General features: G+C 40.0%; 1 non-coding gene across 1 annotated transcript; it reads left to right on the top strand.

Annotated features, from left to right (window-relative positions):
- The first annotated feature begins 15,523 nt into the window (after positions 1-15,523).
- On the top strand, positions 15,524-15,630 carry LOC145135026 (small nucleolar RNA R71). Its single transcript, XR_013719506.1, has one exon. It is a non-coding gene; the product is annotated as a small nucleolar RNA R71 (small nucleolar RNA).
- Positions 15,631-16,772: the final 1,142 nt, after the last annotated feature.

Raw genomic sequence — 16,772 nt, forward strand, 5'->3', positions numbered from 1 at the left:
ATAAGCATTGTTTTCTAGAAGTCCAATTGTTTTCTGAATACATGTCAAAGCTAGTGGGAGCATAAGTGTTATGCTGGTAAGAAAATAATCATCATGTTAGTGGGAGCATGATTATTATGGTAAGTATTGCAAGTTAGCAATATTAATTATAGAAAACAAAGATTCACTTTGCAAAGTTGCAAGGGTTGAAAAGTTGTTTTGCTATAATTAAGGGAGAGAATATTATACTTCGTTTCAAAATTCTAAAGCTTAGATCGAGAAATGTTAATAAATTTAGTCAAGGATACATAGTGCATTCTCAAAATTCGATTATGATTACGGCATCCCTCTTCATAGTTCGAATTGCGGGAACATGGCACATAAAATATTATGGCAGAAGGCTGATAAAGTATCACGTCTTTATATGAGACATTATGCATCGTGTCTAATACGCTTCGGGTATGGGACCGATTGCATATGTTATAATATTTGACCATTCTAAATTTTCCAAATGCCTAGGGCATTAAGAGGGAAAAAGGACTAGAATCGGTTTTGACTAAAATAATTAAACAACTATCAAAGGACGGTCTGAGGTTCACTGAGGATTTGTCGCTTGTGAGTAGTTGGAAGTATAGTACTGGATGAACTATATTGACATTATTATGAATAGATAAGATTCTATTAAGAATAAGTTGTCATATAGCAAATATGGAAATGTTTCCATTAATGGGAGTTGGATATTAAGACTCTATGTAGATTAGAAACTTTTATGCAAAAGGATGTTCAAAGGAATGTACTTTGAGTGAGAGACATCACATCTATAAAATTGTTTTGTAACAATTTCTGATAGAGAACTTAGTAATTTCATTAGCCGGGTCTTGGTGACTTTTGTGCTATGACATTACAAAAGAATCATTGCATAAAGTGTTAGAATCTGACATATTCTAAAAGTGGCAAGAATTTGGTATTCTTATACTAATAATAAAAAAAAATTGGGGATTGTGAAATGAGTTTCATTGGGAAAGTTTTTCAATTGATCTATTTCACAGAGTATGGACCATAGGAAACCAAAGTGTGCATGCTTGGAGCATGGGACAATTGTGGTTATAATTCGAGTAATAAGTTGATTGTCTGAAACAGTAAACAATGAATAATGAGTAATCAATATGGTGTTTAAATAAAAGTGTTTTTATTTACGCTCAAAAGTTTTGGGGCCATATAGGATTAATATTATTATTGCGTTTCACTTTGCATGTTTTGACTTCCAGAATAACTAGGTTATTCAAACATCCACAGTCGGTCATACGTTGGAAGTAGGTATGAAGGAAGACTGTCATGAATCTGTCTGTAGATTGTCTAAAGTGTTTAGACATAGCACAAGTTTGCTGCAGAGTTCATGAGTGCTTTGATAAGATTAGAGTATTGGATTAAACCCACGCTCATTTGAATCACTTCATGGTTTTATCATGAGTGATTGGTGAGACGATAACATTGTATATTCTTGAAACCGAGACGTGTTAGTTGTTATTTGCTGGTCGGTTGCACATTGACAATAAGTAAACGTCCCAGTAACTTGGTGTTATAAAACTTATTGTTGTGTGTGATTCGATTAGTAGGTGCAAGCAAGCATTTGAGTCGAAGTTTATCCATTCCTTTTACCCAAGGTGGGATAAAAGCGATATCTGTGGGCCCCTCGATGATTTACTGATGACAAAGGAAAGTGCTCGGCCGGGCCAGGACTGATTTGATTTGTTCAATTAGTCAGTCGTCATAAATCGGAAATCGGGAAACGACACATAGACTGAGAGAATGATTTCAATCCATGTCTCATGTCTATACGATATCTTGTAGAATGGAGGAATATATGATCCCTTATCTAAAGGACACGCGTATCTGATAAGATCAGAGTTGACAGCGCTTTTGGAAGCTACGATTGCTGATCAGGTTCTGAAGTCATACGCAAAATAGTTATTAGACTTATCCAAGTGGGAGACTGTTGGATTAGTGTCTAAGTCCATAACTATTTTGGTATTTACTTGACCCGATTGTGAGCATGGTCCTTTTGGGTTGCCTTCACACTGGTGACTAGACAGGATGACAGTTGAGGAGAGAGGTTGATTAGGGCATAAATATGATTTATTTATTATATTATATGATTAATATAATAATTTGGAATCATATTATTAATTAGTATTTAATCAGAAATTAATTAGGAATTAATTTCGGGATTAAAGGAATTAATTAAAAGTACAGGGGCTGTTTTGTAATTATTTGATAGTTGAGACTTTGGGCTATTGGATCACTTTTATTAAGGCTTGAACGAAAATCCTAGAAGGATCTAGGAGTTTTCGTCCAAGGGCTTAAGGAAAGGAGTCCATGGACTTGCTTAGGCCCTAAGCTAAGGGATTAGGGTTTTCACCTTGAAACCCTAGCTAGCCTCAAGTATAAATAGAACCCTAAGGCACTAGAATTCGTCCAAGCCTTGGGAAACCCTAAAAGGGACGAATTTTAGGGCAAGATATCCTTCTCTCCTCTCTCCCATATTCATCCTTTCACCTAGTGTGTTTGTGAGCCATTAGAGGTACTACACTTGTGGTACTTGCTTTCAAGAGCTAAGGAAATTCAAGGAACTAGTTGTTATTACTACATAACAACAAAAGGTATGTATTCTATTCTCCTATGTCAATTTCGAAAATAGTAGATGCATGCTAGGGTTCTTTTGTGTTCATAAAGTTGTATAACTAATAGTGAAAACATAGATCCAACTCTAGGGTTACATGCACACATAGGATTGTTTGTATAAAACCCCATCAAGAGCTTTCCCCGAGGAGATAAGGCTTCTAGAAGAAGTCTCGTATGTTTGCGGTCCGAGTGGTTTGCGGCCGTAAGCCGTTTGCGGTCTGAACAGAAGAGTAGTCCGAGGGTTTTCTGTCTAAGCGAGAATTCTCGGATTTTGTGCATTTCACTTCTAATTTTTGTAACACTTTTACTAAAGGGTTTATGCACACTAATATTATTAATTTAACTTAATTAAATTAATAAAACGATAACTTTGACTTTTAACTGGTATGTTTGACCTTTTCAAGGTAGAAAATATCGGGTTGTCACAATATCCCTGTGTGGAAATGGGAGGATATTACTATGGATTTCATCACGAAGCTTCCCAGGACCGCACGGGGAGTGGATTCGATTTGGGTCATCGTGGATCGGTTGACCAAGAGCGCCCATTTTATTCCGATTCAGGAGAGCATTTCGGCCGAGAAGCTGGCCGACATCTACATCAGAGAGGTAGTAGCTCATGATGGAGTGCCAGTATCCGTGATTTCTGACCGATATGTACGGTTCACTTCTAGATTCTGGAAGAAATTTCATGGCGAGTTCGGTACTCGTCTGCACTTTAGCACTGCTTTTCTCCCGCAGACGGATGGTCAGAGCGAGCGGACCATCCAGACCTTGGAGGATATGCTGCGGGCATGCGTTCAAGACTTTGGTGGTAGTTGGGATACCTACTTTCCCATGGTAGAGTTTTCCTACAATAACAGCTACCACGCCATCATCGACCATCCTCCCTTTGAGATGCTTTATGGGAGGAAGTGCAGAACCCCGATATGTTGGGGTGAGGTTGGACAGAGGGTCATGGGGAGTACCTAAGTGGTACTTAAGATGACAGAGAGGTTCCAGCAGGTCCAGAGTAGACTCCAGACGGCCCAGAGTCGGCTGAAGAGCTATGCCGACAGACGACGATCAGACCTGGATTTTCAGGTAGGAGATATGGTCCTCCTGAAGGTGTCACCTTGGAAAGGTGTCATACGGTTCAGGAAGCGGGGCAAGTTGGGCCCTAGATACATCGAACCGTTCAGGGTTATAGCCTGGGTGGGCAAGGTTGCGTATCGACTGGATCTGCCAGCCGAGCTTAGTCAGATCCACAACACCTTTCATGTTTCCCAGCTGCGGAAGTGCTTGGTAGATGACTCCGTAGTGGTGCCCTTAGATGATATTCAGGTAGACGACAGACTGAACTATATCGAGCGACCGGTATCCATCCTCGACAGGAAGACGAAGGATCTGAGGAACAAGAGGGTAAAGTTAGTGAAGGTAAAAATGTCGCACCGCAATGGCTCAGAATGGACTTGGGAGCCGGAAAATGAGATGAGGGAGCACTACCCAGAGCTATTCCCAGACGCAGCTGACTTCGAGGACAAAGTCTAAAATAAGTGGGGGAGATTTGTAACGCTCGAATCCTGGTATATAATTTAAATCAAATTATTCATTTTTGCAAGGGGACTCAACGAGTTGGAGGCCCAAACTCGTCAAGTAGGAAATAGAATTTGGACGCGGGACTTGAAGTCTACTCTACGACTTGAGAGCCTCGACTCGACGAGTAGGGATGCCAGAGTGAAACCCTAATTTTCAGGGTTTTGCACCCTATTTAAACACCTTCACCTCCAAAGGTTGGCCTCATTTCCAGCCTTCATCACCCCAAACCCTAAACCATTTTTGAGTGTTCTTGTGCCATTTTGTGTGTTCTTTGTGAAGTTGAAGAAGAAGATCCTTGAAGAAAGAGCAAGGACCCGAAGGAGGAGAGTAGATCCAGAAGTTGAGCTCCATTTCTCGTTCAATAGAGGTAAAAAGCTCCTACTTGTCCATTGTGTGCTTAGATCTCTTCATCTCCACTTTTGTTGAGTTTTTGGTCCAAGTAGCTTAGTCCTTGGGAAATGGACATCCGAAGTGATTTACCCATTAAGAAGTAGCTTAGTCCTAGGGCCTAGATCTTAGTTTTCATGCTTTGGTTTGGAGTATATGACTTTTGGACCAAAATCTAAGTCCTAAATAACTAGGGTTTGAGCTAAATCCATTAAGAAGGACTATTAACGGGTAAACTTGGAAACTTTACCCTTAAGAGGGCATTTCCAGTAAGTAGTTGAAGTATGGAGTTTGGATCTGAAGGATAGGAGCTTAATTTATTAAGATGGCTTAACAGACTGAAGAACTCGTCGAGTCCATAATGGAACTCGACGAGTTGGGTTAAAATGTCCTGATATCATGGATACGAGGAACTCGACGAGTTGTGAAAGGACTCGACGAGCTGGATCGAGATTTCCAGGGTTTTATGGATCATGGAACTCGGCGAGTTGAGGGACCAACTCGGCGAGTCGAGTCAACCAGGATGTTGACTTTAACCAGGATGTTGACCTTGACTTTGACTTTGACCAGAGTTGACCCTTAATAGGGTTATGGGTATGAAAGAGTAATTAAAGGAGATTTTTATGTGTAGGAGTTTGAGAGGAGTTGATTTCTGAGCCGAGAACAGTTCAGCTACTTCACGTCATTGAGGTGAGCTACCTTCCAGTAGAAGTGGGTCTAAGGCACCAATGTCGGCCCACTAGTAGGAGATATAGTAAAGATGATTGTCTTTGTGATAATTGTCTGGTATGCCACTATCTGTTATGCTTTATGTTCTAGTATGCTATGATATTATGTGATAGTGGTAGGAGGGGCAGGTCAGACCCCGTTACCCGTCGCAAGGACCGAAGGGGTAGGCCAGTACCCTGATATGCTAGGCAATATGTGATTTATGTGTTTATGTATTAGCATGATATACGATAGTAGTAGGGGTGAAATAGTCCCCGATGCCGGTCGAAAGGGACGAAGGGGTAGGCCAACACCCTGATATGCTAGGCAGTTACCGGTTGAAAGAGACCGAAGGGGTAGGCCAGCACCCTGATATGCTAGGCGGTTACCGGTTGAAAGAGACCGAAGGGATTAGGCCAGCACCTGGATATGCTAGGCAGTATGTGTATTGTATGGTATGTGGTATGATGGGGGAACTCACTAAGCTTCGTGCTTACAGTTTACAGTTTTGGTTTCAAGTACCTCTTCTTCGAAGGGGAAGGAGCCGGCCTGACTTCAGCACATCACACACTCGATTTTCCGCACATGAGACTCTTGGGATTTGTACTCTGACATTATTTTATTATGATATGTTTTGAGAGATATTTGACTTGTGGTTTTTATGATATGAGATAACACTGGTAGCATTTTCAGTAAATGTTTTTTTATGAATCTTTAATTTTAAAATAAAATTTTTGGTCTTGAATTTTGGGATGTTACAAAAGCCAACGCAAGTCAAAAGTCAAAGTCAACGATCAATGTTGACCTTCCACTTAATGGCCTTCAAACAACGAAACAAACATGTTTTCCCTAGTCGCCACACCGTGGCAACCTAGGCCGCATCGTGGGCACTGGGTTCAAAATGTCTTAATGGGTTAAGTCGAATCCTCCAATTCCCAACGTTCCAAAGTCCATATCTGATCATCTCTAATGTCCAAATGGATAAAATTTCCACCTTTATCCCTTAATACCCACCAAGAGGTCTAGATCTTAAGTCTTAGATCCAAAAAGGCTAAAAATGGATAAGACTTAATTAAGAAGCACTTAATCCCTTAAGTCTCAAGCTCATTTGCTCCCGAGGAGCTTATATCACTAAAAATAACCTAAATATTAGTGCCTAGACATGCATGTCCAATGCATGTCTTGGACTCAACTTAGGTCAAAATGGGGGTTTTATGACTAAAATCTTATGCATGGCTTAGACAACCATCTAAGGTTCAGATCTATACCATGAACTACTCCATATGATCCATAGATTCATAAAGTTGTAGCCTTTATGAACTCCTACCACCCCAACTATCAATATTAAGAAGAAAATGGGATATATTTCAAGATCTAACATCCTATCATCAAAAAGGTGGAGCCTTGAACACTTTCAAGGGTCCAAAATCGAACTAGGAATGTAGATGGGGCTTTCTTGCCGATCCTTAGCTTACTCATTCTTGTTTCTTCCTTCAAAGTCTTTTAGAAGCACTCAAGAAAGCTTCCATAATGGAGGATAAGAGTTAGGGTTTCTTCTGGGTAAAATAGGGTGGTGGAGGCTAAGGGTGAGCAAACCCTAGCCTCCTCATTCCTTTAAATAGGGTGCAACCCCGAAAACATAGGGTTTAAGACGTCGACGACACTACGCCGTGGACTTACTTGCCACGTCTTGGCGAGTCAAAAGTGACCCGCGACCAAAAGTTCCTCTCCACGCCATGGCGATTGTCCCCATTGTGACATCCCCATTTTCACGGCTAGAAAATACCGATTTGTTTATGCTTTATTTGAAAATCAGAGTAACCTTTTAAAGAAAAATGTTGCGGAATTTGTTCCCAAAAGAAAATATGATAAAGACTTTATCAAAGCATTTCCGAAGAAATGTGTTTCATTATATTAAAACCTCGGGATGTCATTGTCAATACAGATCAAAAGCATAAACAGAACAACATAGGCCTTACAACATTTATTTATATCTACTGACGTATAATCCATAATCCCTCACCAAGTCATCCAACTATGCTCTTGTGCCACTACCTGTAATACAAGAAACTGAGTGGGTCAGGCTTGGGAGCCTGGTGAGCACATAGGGTTTTTAACCCACAATAAATAAGTTTATTAATTTCATCAAACCAAACAACCTGATTACCCATTCACGTTATCCTCACTTTACGTCCCTAAAGCACCTATTATAAGGGACCTAGCCTAGGGAATTTCATCGGGATGGACATTACTACTAAGGGGGTTCCTCAGCAATAAATGTCTGTAAGGCAACCGTGAGGGGGATGGAGTACCCCGGTGAACATCTCGTTCACAAACACCTACAGGTTGCGAACCTGCTAGCGTTCCACTAGACTGTCTAGAAAAGTCTATGGTCGTCATCTATACTCCGCTAGATGACTGGATCAACGTCAACATCGAGGCCTCTCATCATTTTATTTCGTCACACTCCAACTATTACATCTACCCATGTTTTACCCAACACATTTTGTAGATATAAAATACATATACAGTTTAAATCATTTAAAACATATATAAAATCGTTCATCCAGCATAAACAACAAGTATTCAGATAATATGCACACATAGCACGTAATTTATATAAAATACTTCATATTTATGTGTAAGATGAAAGTAACTATGCACTCACTTGTTAAGGTGGTGATTCCGTACTCAGACAGCGCTTCGCTTCTATTAATTTATTTTCATTTAACAAAACCTAGTATCATTACCACTAGATTTTAGTCTAATATTTATTGCGACTAATTATTAGTCTAGATTCATCATTAACTTAGAGTCTACTTCATGATCTATCAAGTAAGGAACAACCAGGTAGGATCATATTGGAGGTATGGTCCATTTGGTATACGAAGTATACTGTTTGGAAATCCCACTTTAAACACCTCACTAAATCACAGCCTAGACATCATCCCCGTAAGTAGATCAATCAGTACAATGACTTTGAATCACTGATACATCTTATTTATAGGTTCATAATAACGATATTATATTTAAATATAAGCTATATTTAAAGTAGGGTAGGCGTATCTCACATACAGCGGGTTTTGCGAAAAACCGAGTTCCGCTGGAGCAGAGCTTATGAGCCGAAAAGCTCTTTTTCTCGGAGCCTTCGGGCGTTCCGGAGCTTTCTTTTAGCGCTAGGGGAGTTTTGGGATGTTTAGAGAGAGAGAGAGAGAGAGAGAGAGAGAGAGAGAGTAGAGAGAGAAAGAGAAGGGTGAAGGTGTGAAGAAATGAGGGTGGAAGGGGTTCTATTTATAGGCTGAAATATGGCTCAACTTGGTGTCACATGTCACCATCTGGTGGTAAGACTTGGGGAGAATGCAATGGCCCAGATTTAGCCACGTCACCCCCTTCGCAGCAGCACCCTGCTGACTTCTAAACCCCGTAACTTTCGCATGCGAGCTCCGTTTTCGACGTTGTTTATATCCAAGCGTAGGTATTGACAAGATCTACAAATCTCCTTTTGACTCTGTCGGATAATTATCGACCAATTTTAAATTTAACAGTATGAGAAGATTACACTGTTAAATGACCGTGTAAAATTCATAACTTCTACATACGGACTCCATTTTCGTCTGTATTTTTATCGTTAAGCTCCTATTAATGAGATTGTCAATTATCATTTAGGTTGCATTGGCCAAAAATCGATCGATCTAAAATTCAAATTTCGGGTTGTGCACTGCTATGTCAAATCTTAGAAAAATCATAACTTCCTCATACGAAGTCAGATTTGGGTGTTCTTTTTATGCACGCTCTCGGTTTAACGTATACTAAAACTTTCATTTAGATCTATAAGGCTAAAAAGTAGTTCGTCAAAAATTTACTTTTTACGTTACGCGGTGTCGTGCCGGTTTAGCCGTAAAACTTCGACGGATCATAACTTCTTCGTTATAACTCGGATTTCGGCGTTCTTTATATTTCTGGAATCCTTGTCACGACCACTACCACTTTCTTCATAGATATTGGGTTTATCTACACTTTTATTTTTGGTGCTTATTTTCACTCTTAATTTATTATATTTTATAAATAAGTATAATGCACATAAGATCACATAATTCACATAATATTCAAGTAATTCCTCTTTATTACTTCGAAGTGGGTTACAATGGTTGATACTAACTATTACATCATCACATTAATGCTTAGCCTAGAAACACGGGCGTTACACCCACGTCGTGGCGACCCCCAAAACTCCAAAATTTAAATTAAATAAAGTATACCTCCAAAGACCGGATGTTACAATTCTTCCCCACTTGAATCATACTTCGTCCTCGAATTCTGTTGCTGCAAACAACTCTGGATAGTGCTCTCTTATTAGGCATGTCAAAACATGCCACGATACGACAAGAATATACGACACGAAACGAAATTGGGACGAAATCGAATTTCGAATTCGTGTTCGTGTTAGTAAAAAAAACACGACGTCGTGTCGTGTCGTGTTCGGGTTTAAAAATTGGCACGAAATTGACACGAAAGCAACACGACTCACACACGATTAAAAACCCACATATAACACGACAATAAAACGAATTTGACACGATATAGAACCGACTTACACTTTTATTAAATAATAATTTTGAAAATGTATTTATAATTATTTTAAAGTATATATAATTGTTTAAATGCTTAGAAGTGAAGCGTCTATTTGTTTTAATGACTTTATAAGATTCCCAGAAAGTTCCCCTCGGGCCTCAGCACTAACAAATCGATTAAACCGACGATTCACGTACGCCTCTTCACTCTTCGAGTCTTCGTCTCTTCCGGTTCACATTCTATCGACTCTCCAATCTCCATCAACGATTATATATTTGAGTAATTGCAGATGTAGAGCAGATTAATCCTCTACATTATCAGTTAAAATCGATTTCAGCAATAGTAGTCGAACACATCGACTTGGCTCTTCAGAACACAGCGATTTCTTCATTACAACTCTCTTGACGATTTCTTCTGTTATTCATCAATCATCAAGGTAATGTTATATTTTGTATGATTCTTGCACACTGCACATACATAAGATTCTGTATGATTTTCGAAATTCTTTACTTTGTGTTCTTTTTTAGTTTAGCTAATCAATCATATAGCTAGAGTTTCTGATTAGCTGTTTGACTTTGACTGCCGTCACACAAATATCAAACCATAATTCACATCCTCATATTATCTTTACTCATCAGTACAAGCCATCAACGATGATTCCTTCTGTTTTCTCGATATCAGATGGAAATCGTGAATGGGGAAAAACAAATTGTTTGTCTAATAATGTTTAAAAATTCCTTCTGTTTTCTCCATTTATGATTTTCGAAATTCCTTGCATATCTCTTTATGTTTCTTTCTGATTGTAGAATATATGATTTTCAAAATTCCTTGCTATGTGTTCCTTTTCTTGCCTGACATGCTCTGATTTATTGGATTAATCAAGTTTTTAGTCCAGCAAACTTTTCTTGCATATCTCTTTACGTTTCTTTCTTTGTGACTGTATAATGTATGGGGTATCACTGATTAGATACAGTAGCAGTGTATGTATCATGTATGATTTGGTTTCTTTTTTTATATCTCTGTTACAAGATGCAGTATCAGTGTATGTATCTCTCGAAAGTTAATGCTATGTGTTCTATATTTTTTTTTGACTTTATGGTAATATATTTGTTTCTTTTTTATTTCATCGTAAATTTTTTTGAAACTCACTGCTATGTGTTCAGATTTCTCTTACTTTATAGTAATACATTTGTTTATTTATGATTAAGTTTCTAATTCGTTTTTGAATCTTTTGGCATCCTAGTTATGAAGAAGGCAAAGCTTGATTCAACAACAGAACCTGCTGTAGTTGTGGCTCCACAGGTATTTTTACTACCATTTCAACTTATTGCATTTCAGCAAGTTTACTAATCTTTCAATTCATTACATACCTAAATCTTATATTTTTTTGAAGGATGTTGACCTCGAAGAAGATGAAACTGATGTGGTTGATGTAGATGTTAAAATAGAAGGTGAAGAAGTTTATGTCAAATCAGAAAGAGAACGATGGTCGAAGGTATGGAGGTTTTTTGAAAGACTTCCAATTGGTAATGATGGGAGGGAAAGGGCAAAATGTAAGAGATGCTCAAAAAGATATATCTGTGAAACAAAAAATGGAACAGGAAGCTTGTGAGGTCACATAAGAAAGTGTCCTAGGATTGGTTGTTTGGAACTAAAGGTATTTGTTTTTTTTACTTTCTGAAAATTTGAATTTGGTGTATTAATTAACTTTTTTTTTATTAATTTTATGTTATGTTTTTCATTTTGTAGGTGATGAATAGTTATCTATAGAAGGACTTACCGATGATGTCATGCAAATGGATAACAAGGATATACAAGTTGAGGACGTTTAGTACCATTTTATGTTTTTTTGTCGTGTTTGTCGTTTTAAGCATGTATTAATTTGAGGATATTGGTATTTTTTTTGTTATTTTATCGTGTTGTCGTGTTTGTCGTTTTTTAAGCATGAATTAATTAAACAAAAGAAAATTTTATGCTACTTTTGTCGTGTTGTCGTGTAAGTCGTGTTTGTCGGTTTTTTAATAGATTCGTGTTCGTGTTAGGAAAAAAAACACGACGTCGTGTCGTGTCGTTTTCGGGTTATGCAAAAACAATCTGTGTCGTGTCGTGTTACGCATATACACAAAACGACCGCCCGAATTGACAAGCCTATCTCTCATCTCCTCCTCGGGCTCCCATGTCCACTCTAAGCCCTTTCGGTGCTGCCATTGCACCTGCACTAGAATCGCAAAATTGTTTTGTAAGGTCTTCATCTTCTTGTCTAGAATCGCGATTGGTCTCTCTATGTAATTCAGACGCTCATCCAACAGAATGTCCTCCAAAGGAACCACTATGGAATCATCAACCATACATTTCCTCAGTTAAGAGACGTGAAAAGCATTGTGGATCTGACTGAGCTCTTCGGGCAGCTCCAACCGATATGCAACTCTGCCTACCCGGGCAATAATCCTGAAAGGACCGATATATTTGGGCCCCAGCTTACCCTGCTTCTTGAACTGGATGACACATTTCCAAGGTGACACCTTCGAGAGTACCATATCTCTGACCTGAAACTCCAAATCAGATCACAGCCTATCTGCATAGCTCTTCTGTCAACTTTGCGTGGTCTTCAATCTCCCGCATACCTGCTGGATCAACTCAGTAGTCCGGAGCACCACCTACGTGTTAACCATGACTCGATGACCTACCTCGCCCCAACAAATCGGGGAAACACACTTCCTTCCATAAAGCATCTCAAAAGGTGGTCGATCAATATGGGTGTGATAGCTGTTGTTGTAAGAAAACTCCACCAATGGAAGATATGTATCCCAGCTACCGCCGAAATCTAGCACACAGACCAGAAGCATATCCTCCAAAGTCTGGATAGTCCGCTCACTCTAACCATCAATATGTAGATGAAATATCATGCTGAAGTACAGACGAGTACCCAACTCCTCATGAAACCTCTTCTAAAATCTGGAAGTGAAGCATAGATCCCGATCTGAGACCACTGATACTAGAACCCCATTACGTTCCACAACCTCTCGGATATAAACGTCAGCCCAATTCTCCGTAGAGATGCTCTCCTGAATGGTAATAAAATACGTACTCTTGGTCAATCGATCCACAATGACTCAAATCGAATCCACTCCATGCGTTGTCTATGGCAACTTCGTGATGAAGTCCATCATGATCTCTTCCTATTTCCAAACCAGAATACCCAACAACTCCATTTTTCCATGAGGTTATGCACCTCTCTACATACCAAGCCACATCTCGCTTCATGCAAGGCCACTAATAATCGGGTTGGAGGTCTCTGTACGTTTTCGTCGCACCAGGATAAATGGAAAATATTCGCTTGTGTGCCTCCTCCATCAGTACCTGTCGTACACCACCCTAATACGGAACCGAAATCATCCGATGTAAGGTTAACAGTCCCCTACTTTCATAATCGAAAGAGGACACATGCCCCACAAGGCGCTCACTCTTGCAGTGTTCCTCTTTCATGGCATCGACCTGAGCATCGCGAATCCGCTCCTATAATGGGGTAATCACCATCATCCTTAAACATAGATCTCTAATAGGAACGCTTTTCACCTTGCGACTGAGCGCATCAGCCACCACTTTGGCCATTTCAGGGTGATAAAGGATCTCGTAATCATAATCCTTCACTACATCCAACCACCTGTGTTGCCTCATATTCAGATTTGGCTGATCCATCAAGTACCTCAAGCTCTTGTGATCCGTGTAAATGGTACAACGGACCTTATAGAGGTAATCTAACGAAATCTTGAGGGCGAAAACCACCGCCCCTAACTCCAAATCATTATTGGGATAGTTCGCATCATGAGGCTTCAGCTGCCTCGAAGCGTAAGCAATAACCCGACCCCTCTACATCAAAACCACACCCAGATCTGAGATCGACGCATCACAGTATACCACAAAATCATCCATACCATCTAGAAGAGTCAAAATCGGAGCCTCACATAACCTCTGTCTCAAGGTCTCAAAGGCCGCTTGTTGATCAGGCGCCCAACGGAAAGTAACTACCTGCTTTGTCAACCTGTCAACGGAACTACGATCCTTGACAAATTCTCAACGAACCTCTGATAATATATGTTAAACCCAAGAAGCTCGGAATCTCAGACGGAGACTTCGGAACCTTCCACCGCATCACGACCTCAATCTTGGCCGAATCAACTAATATCCCCTTCTCATTGACAAGCTGCCCCAAAAACTGCACCTCGCGTAACTAGAACTCACACTTAGAGAACTTTAAATAAAGCCTCTCCCTCCTCAGAGTCTTTAGAACCTCTCACATATGATCTTCGTGTTGCTCCTTGGCCTTAGAATATACCAAAATATCATCAATAAATACAATGATAGACTGATCCAGCATTGGTCTACACACACGGTTCATGAGATCCATGAACGCGGTTGGGGTATTGGTGAGCCCGAAAGGCATCACCATAAATTCGTAATGTCCATAGCGAGTCCTGAAAGCAGTCTTCTGGACATCCTCATATCTGACTCTCATCTGATGGTAGCTTGAATAAAAATCGATCTCAGAGAACCAAGACGCACCCTGTAACTGGTCGAATAAATCATCAATCCTCGGAATCGGATAACGGTTCTTCACCGTTAGCTTGTTCAGCTCCTGATAATCGATGCACATCCTGTGGGTGCCGTCCTTCTTCTTCACAAACAAAATTGGCACTCCCCATGGTGAACTACTCGGTCTGATAAACCCCTTGTCTAACAGCTCCTGCAGCTGTGCAGACAACTCATGCATCTCCGACGGTGCTAACCGGTAGGGTGCCTTGGCTATCAGAGCCGCACCTGGCATCAAATCAATACAGAACTCCACCTGCCTCTCCGGAGGCAGTCCAGGCAAGTCCTCCAGAAATGCATCTGAATACTCTTGAACAACCGGAAGATTCTCAACCATCCTCTTTCTCTCCATATTGGTGTCCAGTACATAAGCTACAAAACCCAAACATCCCTACTGAATATATCTCTTAGCTGTCGCAACTAAACAAATAGTTGGTCCACTTTGAGCACCCTCGCCTGAATAACTAGTTCTCCCTCACTTGGGGTTCGAACCTGCACTAACTGGTGCCCGCAAAAGTTAAGTTAGTAGAAAGCAAGCTTCTAATGACAAAGCAAGTGAGAGGCAGATGGAACTTGAAGTAGCTCAAGAAACATAGCTTGATGTAGTAACAGATGGCACTAATTTCAACAAGGGATTGTTGAACTTGAATAATAGCTATTCATAAATACAAATTGTTCACATTAATGGTAGAAATCATCCATATTGCAATCTTTTGTCAAATGTGGGCCACTACATCTCTCGCAACCAACTCGAATTGCATGAATTGATTGGTCCATTTGGGTCAATCTCCTATCCATAGTGTTAAGCATTGCCATCACAGCAGCCATTTCTTCAGTTTGTGCACCTCCACTGCCTTTTATTCCATCATGCCTTGGGTTATGATATTCACGAGAGTGCTTTGCAAATTCTTCAACCAACACCTTGATTTGATTTGGATTTTTCTTTGTAAGCGGTCCTTGTGAATCAAGAAGTTGACGCGTCATGACATTTACTCCATCGTAAAATATAGATACTTCTTGTTGGATGTTGAGGTCGTGATGAGGACAATTCCTTAACAAGCCTGTGTAATGCTCCCATGCCTCGTATAATGACTCCCCTGGTTGTTGCTCAAAGTTGACTATCGCCTTCTTAAGTTTAGCTATCTTGGATGGTGGGTAAAACTGATCTAAAAACTGCTCACGCATTTGAGCCCAAGTAGTTATTGTGCCAAGTGGAAGTGCCTTCAACCAGTCTTTTGCAGCTCCTTTGAAAGTAACTGGTAGCATCCTTAGCAAGACAGTATTTCTCTCAACATTTGGAACATTAAAGTAATCAGCAATGTCATTCACTTCATCTAAATGTTTGAAAGCATCTTCGTGATCTTTTCCATAGAATGGAATATCCTTAAGTGCAGTAAGGATGTGTCCCTTTAACTCGAAAGTGGCATTGGCAGGAATTGTAGGGTGTACTAAACTCGGCCCCACATCATCTCGAATGCGCTTTTTGTAGTCCCCCATGGCCATCTCATCAATGTTCGCCATTTCGTTCTCCGGCTCGTTCTCGGGTTCACTCGTATAAAGTCCAAATTCTGTTTCTGATTCGTACTCGGGCTCGTGTGGATTAGGAAATTGATCGAAGACTTCAAACTTGCTCTTTGAGGCTGAACTCGATTCTCCCGTTTTCTTTCCTGACTTCCTTGAAAAGGCTGATTTCAGTTCTTGTAAAGGCGACTTCTTATTATTCTTTTTGTGCAGCGTAGACTCCGGATCTTCAAGCGGTGGCACCAAAGGTGTGTTGGATCCTCTGGTCATCAACTCCTGCAAAACAAAAAAAATGAAAAACGTAAAACTGAAAAAAACTAAATAAAAATTTCCTACAGACTGGCCACCACGTCGTGGTAAATACTACCACCTCGTGTTGTCGCAGAAAAACTAACAAAAAAGAAAATCGCAGAAAATCTAAAAATTACTGAACTCACGTCGTGAACTTAAGGTTCACGTCGTGAGCCTAGTACTGGAAAAAAAAACTAAGCTGAAAAAAATAACTTTTTGCAGGTTTTACCCCACAGAAAGGATCAATCAACCTAAAGCAAATAAATCAAGCAAATCAAATAAGCCGTTCCCCGGCAACGGCGCCAAAAACTTGATGCGTACAAATAGCTACACCTAATTTTACTATTTATAACCTAACTACCTTAACTAACTAATTGCACCTAGGCAGTGTACCTAGTCAAAATTATAGAATAGTTGGGTAAGTCGGGTGTCGATCTCAGGGAACGGTTTTGACTAATTAATTTATC

Source organism: Lactuca virosa, chromosome 8 (assembly GCF_052849685.1).
Source record: "Lactuca virosa cultivar CGN04683 chromosome 8, Lactuca_virosa_CGN04683_v6, whole genome shotgun sequence".
Lineage (NCBI taxonomy): Eukaryota > Viridiplantae > Streptophyta > Magnoliopsida > Asterales > Asteraceae > Lactuca > Lactuca virosa.